Source organism: Lissotriton vulgaris, chromosome 10, assembly GCF_964263255.1.
Source record: "Lissotriton vulgaris chromosome 10, aLisVul1.2, whole genome shotgun sequence".
Taxonomy (NCBI): Eukaryota; Metazoa; Chordata; class Amphibia; order Caudata; family Salamandridae; genus Lissotriton; species Lissotriton vulgaris.
The window spans coordinates 836,360,517-836,372,642 of record NC_141698.1 but is presented as its reverse complement, the minus strand read 5'-3'; positions in this window follow the sequence as shown (position 1 = coordinate 836,372,642).

Genomic DNA, 12,126 nt, shown 5'->3' with positions numbered 1-12,126 from the left:
ATTTTTCTACAGCTTAATTGAGCCTGACAGAGCTGATGTTGATTGGCAAGAACATCTCTGAGTGGCTAGCTGGCATGGGACTCCCTCCCCAAGCTCTGCCCTACAAAGGGACATGGTTCATTAGGAGGTGACATTCAAGAACCAAGTGAACTTGGTTGTAAGCTCCTGTATTTATCTTCCATGAATGCTGAAGCAAGTCCTTCCTGTTATTCCTAAGAAGGATCATCCCACTCTTGGTGCAACTTGCATACATTCCAGGGTGTGATACCGCTGTAATAGTCACTATCTGAATCTTCCTAAGTACTTCTTAATTTCTCCTGAGCAGATCCAAAAAAAGGCAGTCAAAACAATCATGAAACTACGCAGGTTTGATTGGGTCTCAGCTGTCAGGAATGGCATGCATTGGCTAACTGTATAACAAAGGATACAGTTTAAAAAGCTCTCACCAGCCATCATTATTTTTAAGAGAAAACAGAATTCACTCTTTATTCCTTGCAAAGCACTCCTGGATCTGCCCTGCACTTAGCCCAGGCCCTGAAGTTCTGTATTCCTATTGTAAAAAAAAGCATGTGAAGCCATTCCTAATGTTAACACCTTAGGAGAGGACGACCCTTCTTTTAAAAATCCAAAGTACCTCAAATCACAGGTCTTTGTGTTTTGAAGCACTATTTTTACCTAGATTGTGAAAAGTACATCTTTCTGGTTCTAGGAATTCGATTTGGTGTAATATAATGTATTAAATGTTACTATATTTATCTAAATTGGTGTGGTAGTAGCAATCCCTGAAAAGAAACACAAAGTTTAAGCAAATTCAGTTCCACATTCTACACAAGTTTACATCAAGCTCAGTTTAAGCATGACACAGGATACTGGGCTGAGACACTTGAGCCAGTTTTTCAACAGATAGCAACTGAGGGAGGAATACCGGCTTCTTGGAGAGGGTCTATAATTTCTCTCCTCTTCAAGAGTAGAGATAAATCTTCTACAAAAAGTTACTGTTTGGTGTCGCTTATCGACAATGAGGCCAAGTACTTTTCAGGCACACTCCTCACAGAATGAACAGCTTGGGCCTCTGAAAAGGCAATAATCCTGCCAAACTAGATGGGATTTCCCATACACTCTGGAGACACAACTAATATCTCGACCCTATCCCCATTGATTGATGCAGCAAAGGAGCAAGGTTGCCTATGTCCCCGTGCTTTATTGACAATAGGTCTGCGTTTGACCATGTTGACTACGGCAAACTTTGAGGCAAACAAACTAATTGGAATATTCCAACTGCTCTATTGAACCTACTCATACTGCTGCACACGGATACGAGGGTGCAGGGCAAGTTGGGTGCTTGGACACGGCTTTCCAGACTTATTCCCACAATTAAAGGTCTGAATCAGAGGTGTGTTCCTGTGCCCACTTTGTTCAATATATTTTTGCCAATTTCACATCAAAATGAAATGCCTGCAGTTCCTACGCCCTGAAATTAGGAGGCCTGGTCCTTTCCAGTCTCCTATATGCTGACGACTTGGTCTTAATAAGCTGCACCCAGGTTGGGCTGCAGTGCCTGCTTCACGTCACACGGGACTACTCTACGGAAAAGGGTCTGGTCATCAATTTAGAGGAAACAAATTAATACAGATTAGCAATGCAATGAGAATACCACCAAGCTAGTATCCGGCCAATCAACAGTTGGAGACAATAGGTGAATATAAATGTGAGTGAGTCATCAAAGATAACAGAGGGTTGTTCAACCCCCAGAAAGAGGCTCTGAAGAGAAAAGGTAACGCACTCCCCTTAACCTTTAAAAACGTTAAGAATAATGATCTGGTCCAACACTGACGCCATTACTCCGAGTGATCCAAGCAAAGCTGGCACCAACTATAACGTATGGGAGTGAACTCCTGCATTGGAAGGAGGCATCCGCTTTGGACAGCATCGTGGTCAGGACATACAGAACGATCTTCAACCTTCCCAAATATATATCTCGAGCGCAGGCCAGGCTTCAATTTGGGCTTATATTAACTGTTGGCATAAAATCAGGAGGGCAAAGCCGAATTCCCTGAGCTCACACCTCTGGATTGAGCTACAGAGCAGGGATAGCTCCCTTGCCAGAGATGACCTCAAAGAGTCGCTAATGATATTTTTGCCTGTTTTATATTAATTGCGCTGTACGATATGATTGAAAGTATGGTTATAATAGACTATATCGACTACATGCACCCTCTTCTGTTGTAAAACTAAATAGAAACAAGCATTGGCAAAGCCAATAGGTTTCACCTGTGAAAGATCTATTGGCTTTCCAATTATTTTTTTTACAAATTGCATAGCAGCATGGGCTGCTGTGTAAAATGGCTTAAAGTAAAACAAATTAAAGCACTATGATGTGGCCGCCGTTGACTGTACCATAGTGCATTCTTTCACTGTAAGCCATGTTACACAGCAGCTGCTGTGCAACGTGTGAAAAAACATTGACAAAGCAATTAGATCTCGCATAGACGAAACCTATTGGCTTTGCCAATGCTAGTTGAAAGAGTGTCAAAGGCTGAATCTTTACTGTGAAAAGATGTTATCAAGCGCTGCAACAGATGTTAGGGTGACACGGAGTCAAATGAGCTTTTGTAGTGTAAAATGTATCAGCTCTGTTTGTAATTTCATATCCTGTTACGGCAATTTTCAATTTCTTTGAACTTTTTGAGCCATGAAATGTAAATAGGGTCCCACAATGCCCTCGCACGCAGTTCATATTAGTAAAGACACAACATGCAAGAATAAATAAACCATACAAAACAACATTCAGTAAATTTGAAAACAAACACACAAATCCAATCACCAAAATGTTTTTGCCCGCAGTGTACATAATGTGCAGTAGAGGAAAGAGAAATGTTGCTTTATTTTTGGGTGAAACTTATTTTTAAAACACACGTCATATGCCCCTATTCCGGGCTTTAAATTGGACAAGTGTCACCAGTGCTGAGCGCCTGCAGTTTTTATTTCAGCGCGCATGTGCTGCATGTGAGGAGACCTCTTGTAATCGATTCGGATTTGAGGGCAAAAACGTGCATGCATTGCATTGCTTTCAATGGCAACGTGTGCACGTTTGGCGATTCCCTTGCGGGAGCGAGCTTTGAAACCATCTGTTTGTAATTAACTTTCAAACAGATGGGGCCCTTGCTCGCTCCCACAAGGGAAACGATGTGTGTTCTGGGCCGCACTCCCTCACCCCTCCCACTTGGTTTATTGCCTCCTGTCACACACCCGTCCTCATCTTAACCTGCCTTCTTTTTCCCACGCTTTTCTTCCCCCTTCTTTCCCTCTCTACCTCTACCTCTACCTCTACCTCTTTTCTACCTCTCTACCTCTACCTCTCTTCTACCCCTCTACCTCTCTTCTAACCCTCTACCTCTACTCTACCTCTCTTCTAACCCTCTACCTCTCTTCTACCCCTCTACACTACCTCTCTACCCCTCTTCTACCTCTCTACCCCTCTATCCCTCTTCTACCCCTCTACCCCTCTACTACCCCACTACCCCTCTACCCCTCTACTACACCTCTACAACTCTACTACCACTCTACTACCCCTCTTCCACCCCTCTACCCCTCTTCAACCCCTCTACCACCCCTCTTCTACCCCACTAAGCCTCTACTACCCCTCTACCCCACTACGCCTCTACCCCACTACCCCTCTACTACCCCTCTTCTACCCCTCTTCTACCCCTCTACTACCCCCTACCCCTCTTCTACCTCTCTTCTACCCCTCTTCAACCCTTCTACTACCCCTCTACTACTCTTCTACCCCTCTTCTACCCCTCTACTACCCCTCTACTACCCCTCGTCTCTCTCTTCTCTCTCTCTCTATCTCTCTCTCTCACTCTCTCTCTTTCTCTCTTTCTCTCTCTCTCTCTCTCTCTCTCTCTCTCTCTTTCTCTCTCTCTCTCGACTTGAGCTGCTGGTGGGGAGAAGGTGCAGCTCTTCCTCTGGGACTTTGTTCCCCGACTCAACTCAGAATTAAAAACAAAAAAAGTTTGTTTACCCAGGGACATGTACATCCAGTAGCAGCTGCTAACTGCTACAATTAATGTCAACTTCATAAACAATCTTGTTTGGGTAGAAATTTAAAACGGAAATGTTTTAACGCCAATCGGAAGCTTTTCCAATGCGAGTAAGTATTTGAAGCTGCGGCTCGTTAATGCCTGTTTGAAGCTTTTCTTAAGTCCTTCGTCTGACGCGATGATTGTTTACAGACTGTTGGGTTTGTGCGCTCCCTGGCCTAAATTTAGCAAGACATCCACATGCAGCCTCCAATCCTGGAGTCTTCTCAAGAAACATTAATTAGCATTTCGTGGAAGTGTTCACGCCAACATCCCTTGTCTGGAAGCTGGTCCCGTCAATGCACGGTCTCAGGCCACCTGAGGAAAGCATTTTCCTTTGCAGCTAGGATTGTCCCCTGCGCAGGCCCCGCTAGTCCGCCCTGCTTTAGTCCACTACTGGGAGGCCTCCTGGGCTTTGATGCCCATGAGCTGCTATGTGCTCCCGTCGGCGCGCGGCCCAGGCGGGGTGGTATTCCTGAGGCTTATGAACCGGAAACTGTGACCTCTTTACTGAGGTCCCTGGCGGTGCCTGGTGAAGGTAGGAGTCCTTCCTCTGGTGCGTCAGCGTGGAGTGTCATCGCTCTGACTGTCCATAGCAGAGCGCCATGCTTCACCCGGAGCATCATTGCGACAGTTGTTGACTCCACTGGCATGAGTGGGGGCAGTGAGGGAAATCTATTCAGACAGCCTGGGTACCAAAAGGCCCATGCCTCTGTCACCGCACCGAGTCTAGGGGGAGTAGTAAAGTTCTTGTGGCCACTAAAAAAGGGAAGCACCCATCTAAGGATCTCATTCCTGCCTACTCGGTGTCGCCCCGGTGTCCAGGTCACGCCATTCGGCCGTAAACACGTCTTCTGACGCACACTTATCTCAGATACTCATTAGTAGCTTTTTCACCAATCCGAATAAAAGCACTGATGTTTGCGTGTGTTCTTTTGTGTGTGCTTTGTTCTAAGTGAAACACTGTGTTTCTTGTGCAGTCAATTAAATTATCATAGCTACGCTCCCCTTAGTCAGGACCCAACCAGTTAATTTCAGCAAAGCCCAAACCATCAGAATTTCAAATCCATGTGTGAAACATGGTGTAGGATGAGCCGTGCAGCTCATAAAGGGATGTTCTTTTTACATAATTTGTATTTAATAGAATTGGGAAGCAGGAGAACAGTCTCACAGTTGAGATAGGGATTCACATACACTGGCCACCGCTTTTGAGTTGGCTTTAAAACCATTCAAAGATGGCTGTAGCATCTACATGGGATGCGGTGGACTAAGTGGCAGCCGGAGCCTGATAGCACTGCTTGTCCTTTAAAAAAATAAAACAAGCATTGGCATAGCCAATAGGTCTCGCCTTTGGGACCTTATAAGTGTTTAGTTATGCAGCACAACGTCCTTGGTGCAACAACTGTTGCATGGCTAAGCACTTATAAGGTCCCAAAGGCGAGACCTATTGGCTATGCCAATGCTTGTTTAAGGGGGGGATCGAAACGGGTCTCTATCATGCTCTGTTTGGTGCCTTGGCAGAGGCAGTCCGTTTTTTTCTGGAATGCAGTGACAGCAGGCACATCGATGTGCGCGTGCGCACTATTTACTTGAGGAGAAGTTACGGCATGACGTCAAAACAGGTGAGCGTTGTAGGGGAAGGGAAATCCTTTAAAGAGAGCCGTTTTCTTTCTGGGTTTCCCTTCTCTTTTTGAAACTCGGGAGCAGCAACATTGTTGTGGTATCACCATGGCTTTAAGTGGAAGCTTTTTCAATATTATATACAAGCTATAGTTGCTGCTTATTTATCTTATGCAGCTAACAACCGTGGACAAAGCCAATAGTACTGACTTGTTGTTGTTATGATGATACTTGTTGTATAGTACATCCGGATGCAATGACAGAATCAGTCAAATACAAGCCAGGCGGCACACAATGCTAAGCACAGATTTTTAGCATACATCTTTTTAAGCCACGCCCTAAATTACATTGGCCACGCCCTTTTGAGAGACCCCCCCAGTTTTTTTTATCCCACTTAAAGCCCTGCCCATATTAAAAAATTCACCCAAAAGTATGAAATACATTTTCTTTTTTTTTTTTTCTTTTTTTTTTTTCAATTCAATTACTTTATTCGATTTTCACCAAGTAAAAAAAATCATAAAAGCAGTTCATATAAAAATCACATTACAGATACATACAATAAATAGTTATAAAAACAGTATTAAATCAAGTTAGGGTGATTAATCGATAATTGATGAGTTCTTAATAGATTCTGTGATTTTACAACACTTTTTAAAAACATCGACACCGAGCTAATACATAGGGGGTTTCCTAATTGTTGGAGATTTAAGTAAGCCGGCCTACATTGCCTCCAAGCCCCATCTCTTAGATAGGATTTCAGCCATCTCGCACGTTCTTTTTTATATAGTTTGCAGAATAGTACGAGATGGAAAGTCGACTGGGTGGATATGCTGTCACATGGACATGGGGCCAAAGTTCTATTCCAGTCATTTTTCTCCGGGTATGAGACCAGGCGGTGGAATATATTAAACCTGAATCTAGTCAGGACAAAGCGCTCAAATCCCGAAGTAATGAAAGTTAAGTATGGTTGCATTTTATAGGTAGTCAGCAGCGGCTGATGGTCGAGCACAGTTCTTTTACTGACTTCATTCCCAAGCCTTAAAGTATTAAAATGTTCCATACATAGATTTTTTACAACTTTCTTAGGGATTTTCCCAATTAGTTCCGGTGTATAGTACCATTCTGGCCTTTCAATGTCCGTCAGGGCTTTCCTCACATACTCAAGCCATTTGATTCTTTTGACATTGGCTAATGCCTTAACATCCAGGATGATTTCTCGGTTTAGGCCCAGTTCTTGCGTCGCCCAAATTCTCCTCCAGAGCAAAATTGGCTGGATTTTAATCAAATCTGTCAAATATTCCATACCTAGTTCTACATGTCAGTTATAATTAGACGTACTTTTTGGGAGAGACAAGAGATATCGAAAAAAGTTATTTTCGATAATCTGGAGCATCGTCACATCATGGTATCCCCATATCCCTGCCCCATACAGGGCAATACTTCTGCATTTAGCCACATATATATTGAGCATTATACCAGGTTGTTTTCTGCCCAATTTACTAGCAAAATGCTTTATAGCCGCAACTGAGCGTTTAAATGCTAGCGCTCTATTTTTTACCTCGGGACCCCAGCCCCCTGTTGCCTCGATTGTGACTCCTAAATATGGGAATGTTTTTGTGGCTTGTAGTAGGGTGCCTGCCGCCTTAAGTTGTTTACATCTGGCTCCGCCTTTGCCAGATGCCATCACAAAGGACTTTTTAGCGTTCAATTTAAGGCCCCTCTCTTCCATGTATGTTATGTATCTACTCAGTACTTTTTGTGCGCCGACCTTTGTTCTTGCCATCAACACAGCGTCGTCCGCATACAAAAGGGAGCTGATCTGCGTGTTCCCGGCCATAGGAGAGTCAATATTGCTGGCTCCCAGTTCCTTCTCCAGGCTGTTGGTATATAAAGAGAAAAGAAATGGGGCCAGCACACACCCTTGCCTCACCCCCTTCTGTATGTGAAAAGACCCTGTGCATTCCCCTCCCAAACCGTACCTTACTCTGGCAGAGGCATTCAAGTATAGTTGTCTTAGAAAGAGGACTATTGAAGAATCCACTTTCATCTCCTCTAATGTTGACCAGAGTTTATCGTGTATAACACAATCAAACGCCGACGAAAGGTCGACGAAGATTGCGTAGAAACACCCCTCTTTTGCACTGGTGTATTTCCCCTGCAAAAGGACAAAATTTAACACTTGTTCCACAGTGCCCATACCTAGCCGGAATCCATATTGTACTGGGGTCAAGATATTCTGTTCTTCTGCCCAGTCCTGGAGCCTAGTCAGAACTACTCTTCCTGCGATCTTTACTAGCGAGTCTAATAGTGATATCGGTCTATAATTTGATGGGCTTTCCCTATCCCCCTTTTTGTATATTGGGATGATCAATGATTCTGCCCAAGTTTTAATGAAGCCTATCTCACAGCATGCCCCCATTACTCGTAGACAGACAGGTGCCCAAAGATCTATATTCATTTTATAAAGATCACTTGGGATCCCATCTGGACCCGGGGCTTTATTATTCTGAGAGGACTTAATAGCTACCTTGACCTCCTCTAGTTCAAACTCTAGTGGGATCAGGTGATGTTTACTTGGTAACTGTGGCTCGGTTAGAGTGTTACAATACAGTTTAGAGAAAAACTCCACCCAGGCGTTTTCATCGATAGCAATTTCTATTTTAGCTGTCGCCTTGTTATTAATGAAAGGTGAATTGACTACCTGCCAACATTTTCTTTGTTACAGGGTCTACATTTTTGGTTAAATATTCGTAAACATCAAATCGAAACTGATCCACCCAATGCAGTTGCACACAGTGTAATTCAGAATGTAAAAGCATGCAGTGAAAAGATGATAAACTCTGTGAAAGAAAACACGGTTAATTGCAAAATAAACAAACACACAAAGGCAGTAGCACATATTGTAAAGGCACACTGAAACTCAAATCATATGCACAAAGGCTGTGGCGCAAGCTTTATTCAAAATTCAACGAACCTGAAAGTAATATGCACTCATTACAAAATACTAAAGGTACGCTGAAACTTGAACATTAGATGAGTCCCCATTTTGAAAGCGTGGATTTCTAGCTCAGGTGGCCTATGCAATGGTCTTGTACTCCACATATTTTAAGCTTTGCCGCAGGATTTTCTCATCCCAGTGGGTCAATTCCTGATGTTAAATGATGTAATACACAATGTACAAACGTCTTGGCCGCCACACACCGAACCACCTTCCCTGCAAACAGTTCTGGCCTCAATACTGCAATAGTTTGTCCTAGAAGAGCAGTTACAAGGCTCTACAAAGCCCTGACACAAATGACCAAACCCACCTCCTCTGCATTGAAAGTAACATAGGAAGCTGACCTGAATGAGATTGTCAGACAATGCATGGGACCTTCTAACCCTAAAACCATCTAGAGCAGGGGTACTCGCAAACATTTCCCCGGAGGTCTGTGGCATGCCCAAGGGCCACACTGATGCCAGTAATGCGAGTGTCGGGGTGATGAAAGGTGGGCGTATGGGGACGTAAAGCAGATGCATGATGCGGTCAACGAACCAAGCCTTCACATGACATCTGTCTGCCAGCAAAGATCTAGTCTCATGCACCAAGAATTAAAGTCAAAGCATTAACTTCTACTGTAAAACATGAGAGGAAAATAAAGATACTCATCTGGTGGCTGATTCCAGTGTGTAAAACCACGAAACATGGGATCGTACTGGCTTTCCCACTTGACGAAATTGTGTGATCCTAGGTAATTGGTTAATTTCACTTTGCCGCCTATTACTTCATTACCACATATGAGAGCCCCTTAAAACAGATAAGTTCAGGATGAGTGCTGTACAAAACCTTCTCTTGTGTTTTATTTAATAAAATATAATGTTGTTCCAATTATAGAACAACTAAGGCTACACACAAGGTGCACCTGACAAATGACTTGCCTCTTGGTTCATTAATGGCATTGTTTTCAGAATGGGGGTGGCATGAATGTTTCCAAGAACATGTTTGAAAACAATCACTGCTAATAAAGGACTCTCAATGCAGTGATGTCATCTGACCTACTAAGGTAAAACGCTCATGCATGTTAATAAAATACACTTTTTTGGAGTTTACAGAGAACTTATCATGTTTTTACATACTTAGTGCAACAGATCTTAAAAATTAAAGACTTTCTTAAAGATAAGTTGTCTAGGACACCTTCTTTTCTTCTTTACAGTTAATTTAGTTAACATGTAAATAAAGAATGCCTCTTTGTTTCACAGCTTTCTGAATGTACATGCTCTGTTAAGTGAACAGCAGCCCAGTGCTGCTGTTCACCAGGGGGCCGCAATTAAAGGTCTGGAGGGCCGCATGCAGCCCCGGGCTGTACTTTGAGTATTCCTGATCTAGAGGAACGCACAGTTTAAATTAATTCAATATAACATAATTCAGTGAACGCACTTAACCCCCTACAGATTACGCAGAATATTTTAGACCATTCCAAACCAATATTAATGATACAAATCAGATAATGCTATCCTGCTCCACATGTTATGGACATGCACTTAATACAACAATTCTGTAGACAAATTACAGAGCCAATACAAAAACCCACCAACATACAATTAGACAGGTCCCCAAAATAGGCCTAATAACTTGCACCAAAAACACACATTCGAAAATAGATTTTTAGATCTGGCATACAGTCCAAAAGACTGTTGGGTCAGAAATGGAAATCAAAGAGCACAACCCCCCACCCCCCATCCATACCGACACAATTGAACAAGGAACTACACAAAAACAATCACTAAACAGCAGAAACAAAAAAGCAAATGTATCTAAACAACTGACTGGGACACAAACACGTTCAATCTACCCAAGGTATATGTTGACAAATCCCCTAAACATAAATTCTGCCCCAGACACTGACATTCTATTAGACACCAATACCACAGTTGCGGTACCCACTGAGCCACTGCCATTCAAGAGGGTAACTAGACATAATATCGACTACATAATATCGAATGGCTAAAATATCGAGTAAAAAATATCGAGATGAATAAAATATCGACTACAAAAATATCGTTGGACAACATATCGACTAAAAAAATGATAAAAAAATATTGTTTACAAAAATATTGACTCAAAAATATCGACCAGACAAAATATCGATAAATAGTCAAAGTAAAAAATATCGAGAATATGTAGAAAAAATGTTAAAAAAAAAAAATTGTATTAATATTAATATAAATTGTAGGTAATGTTTAGGAGTGGGTTGTGGGTTTATAGGGGAATAGGGTGGGAAGTAATTTAATAATAATTAATTAATTAATATATGTTTGTTAATTTTTTAAATTATTACTTAATTGGTAATTAATTAATATTAATTAGTTAATTATTTAATTAATTTTTTAACATATTTTTTTAATTAATTAATTGTTAATTTTTTTTTATTAGTTAATTACATTAATTAGAGTAATTATTAATATAAATAGTAGTTAATGTTTAGGAGCGGGTTGTGGGGTTATAGGGGAATAGGGTGGGAAGTAATTTAATAATAATTAATTAATAAATATATGTTTGTTAATTTTTTTAATTATTACTTAATTGGTAATTAAATAATATTAATTAGTTAATTATTTAAATAATTTTTAAACATATTTTATTTATTAAATTATTGTTAATGATTTATTTTTAATTAGTTAATGACATTAATTAGAGTAATTTTATTATTATCTATAATTGTGTGTTAATGTTAATTAATTAATTGGAAATAAATAATATTAATTAATAAATTCTATTAATTACAGCTAATGTGCTAATATATTTACTTTTTTATTGTTAATTATTAATTAATTGGTAATTAAATCATAATATTTAATGTTGTGTAAAGGAGTATTTTTAGGGTTCAGGGTCAGTTTAAAAATCTTGGTTAAAGGGGTATTTTTTTGGGTTCAGGGTCAGTTTTCAGTTTGTTGGTCAAGAGGTTTTTTAAGGGTTCAGGGTCAGTTTTCAGTTTGTGGGTAAAGGGGTTTTTAAAGGGTTCAGGGTCAGTTTTCAGTTTGTGGGTTAAGGGGTATTTTAAGAGTTCAGGGTCACTTTTCAGTTCTTGGGTAAAGGTGTATTTTTTGGGTTCAGGGTCAGTTTTCAGTTTGTGGGTAAAGGGGTTTTTAAAGGGTTCAGGTCAGTTTTCAGTTTGTGGGTTAAGGGGTTTTTTAAGGGTTCAGGGTCAGTTTTTAGTTCTTGGGTAAAGGTGTAGTTTTTGGGTTCAGGGTCAGTTTTCAGTTTGTGGGTAAAGGGGTTTTTAAAGGGTTCAGGGTCAGTTTTCAGTTTGTGGGTTAAGGGGTTTTTTAAGGGTTCAGGGTCAGTTTTCAGTTTGTGGGTTAAGGGTTTTTTTAAGGGTTCTTGGTCAGTTTTTAGTTCTTGGGTAAAGGTGTATTTTTTGGGTTCAGGGTCAGTTTTCAGTTT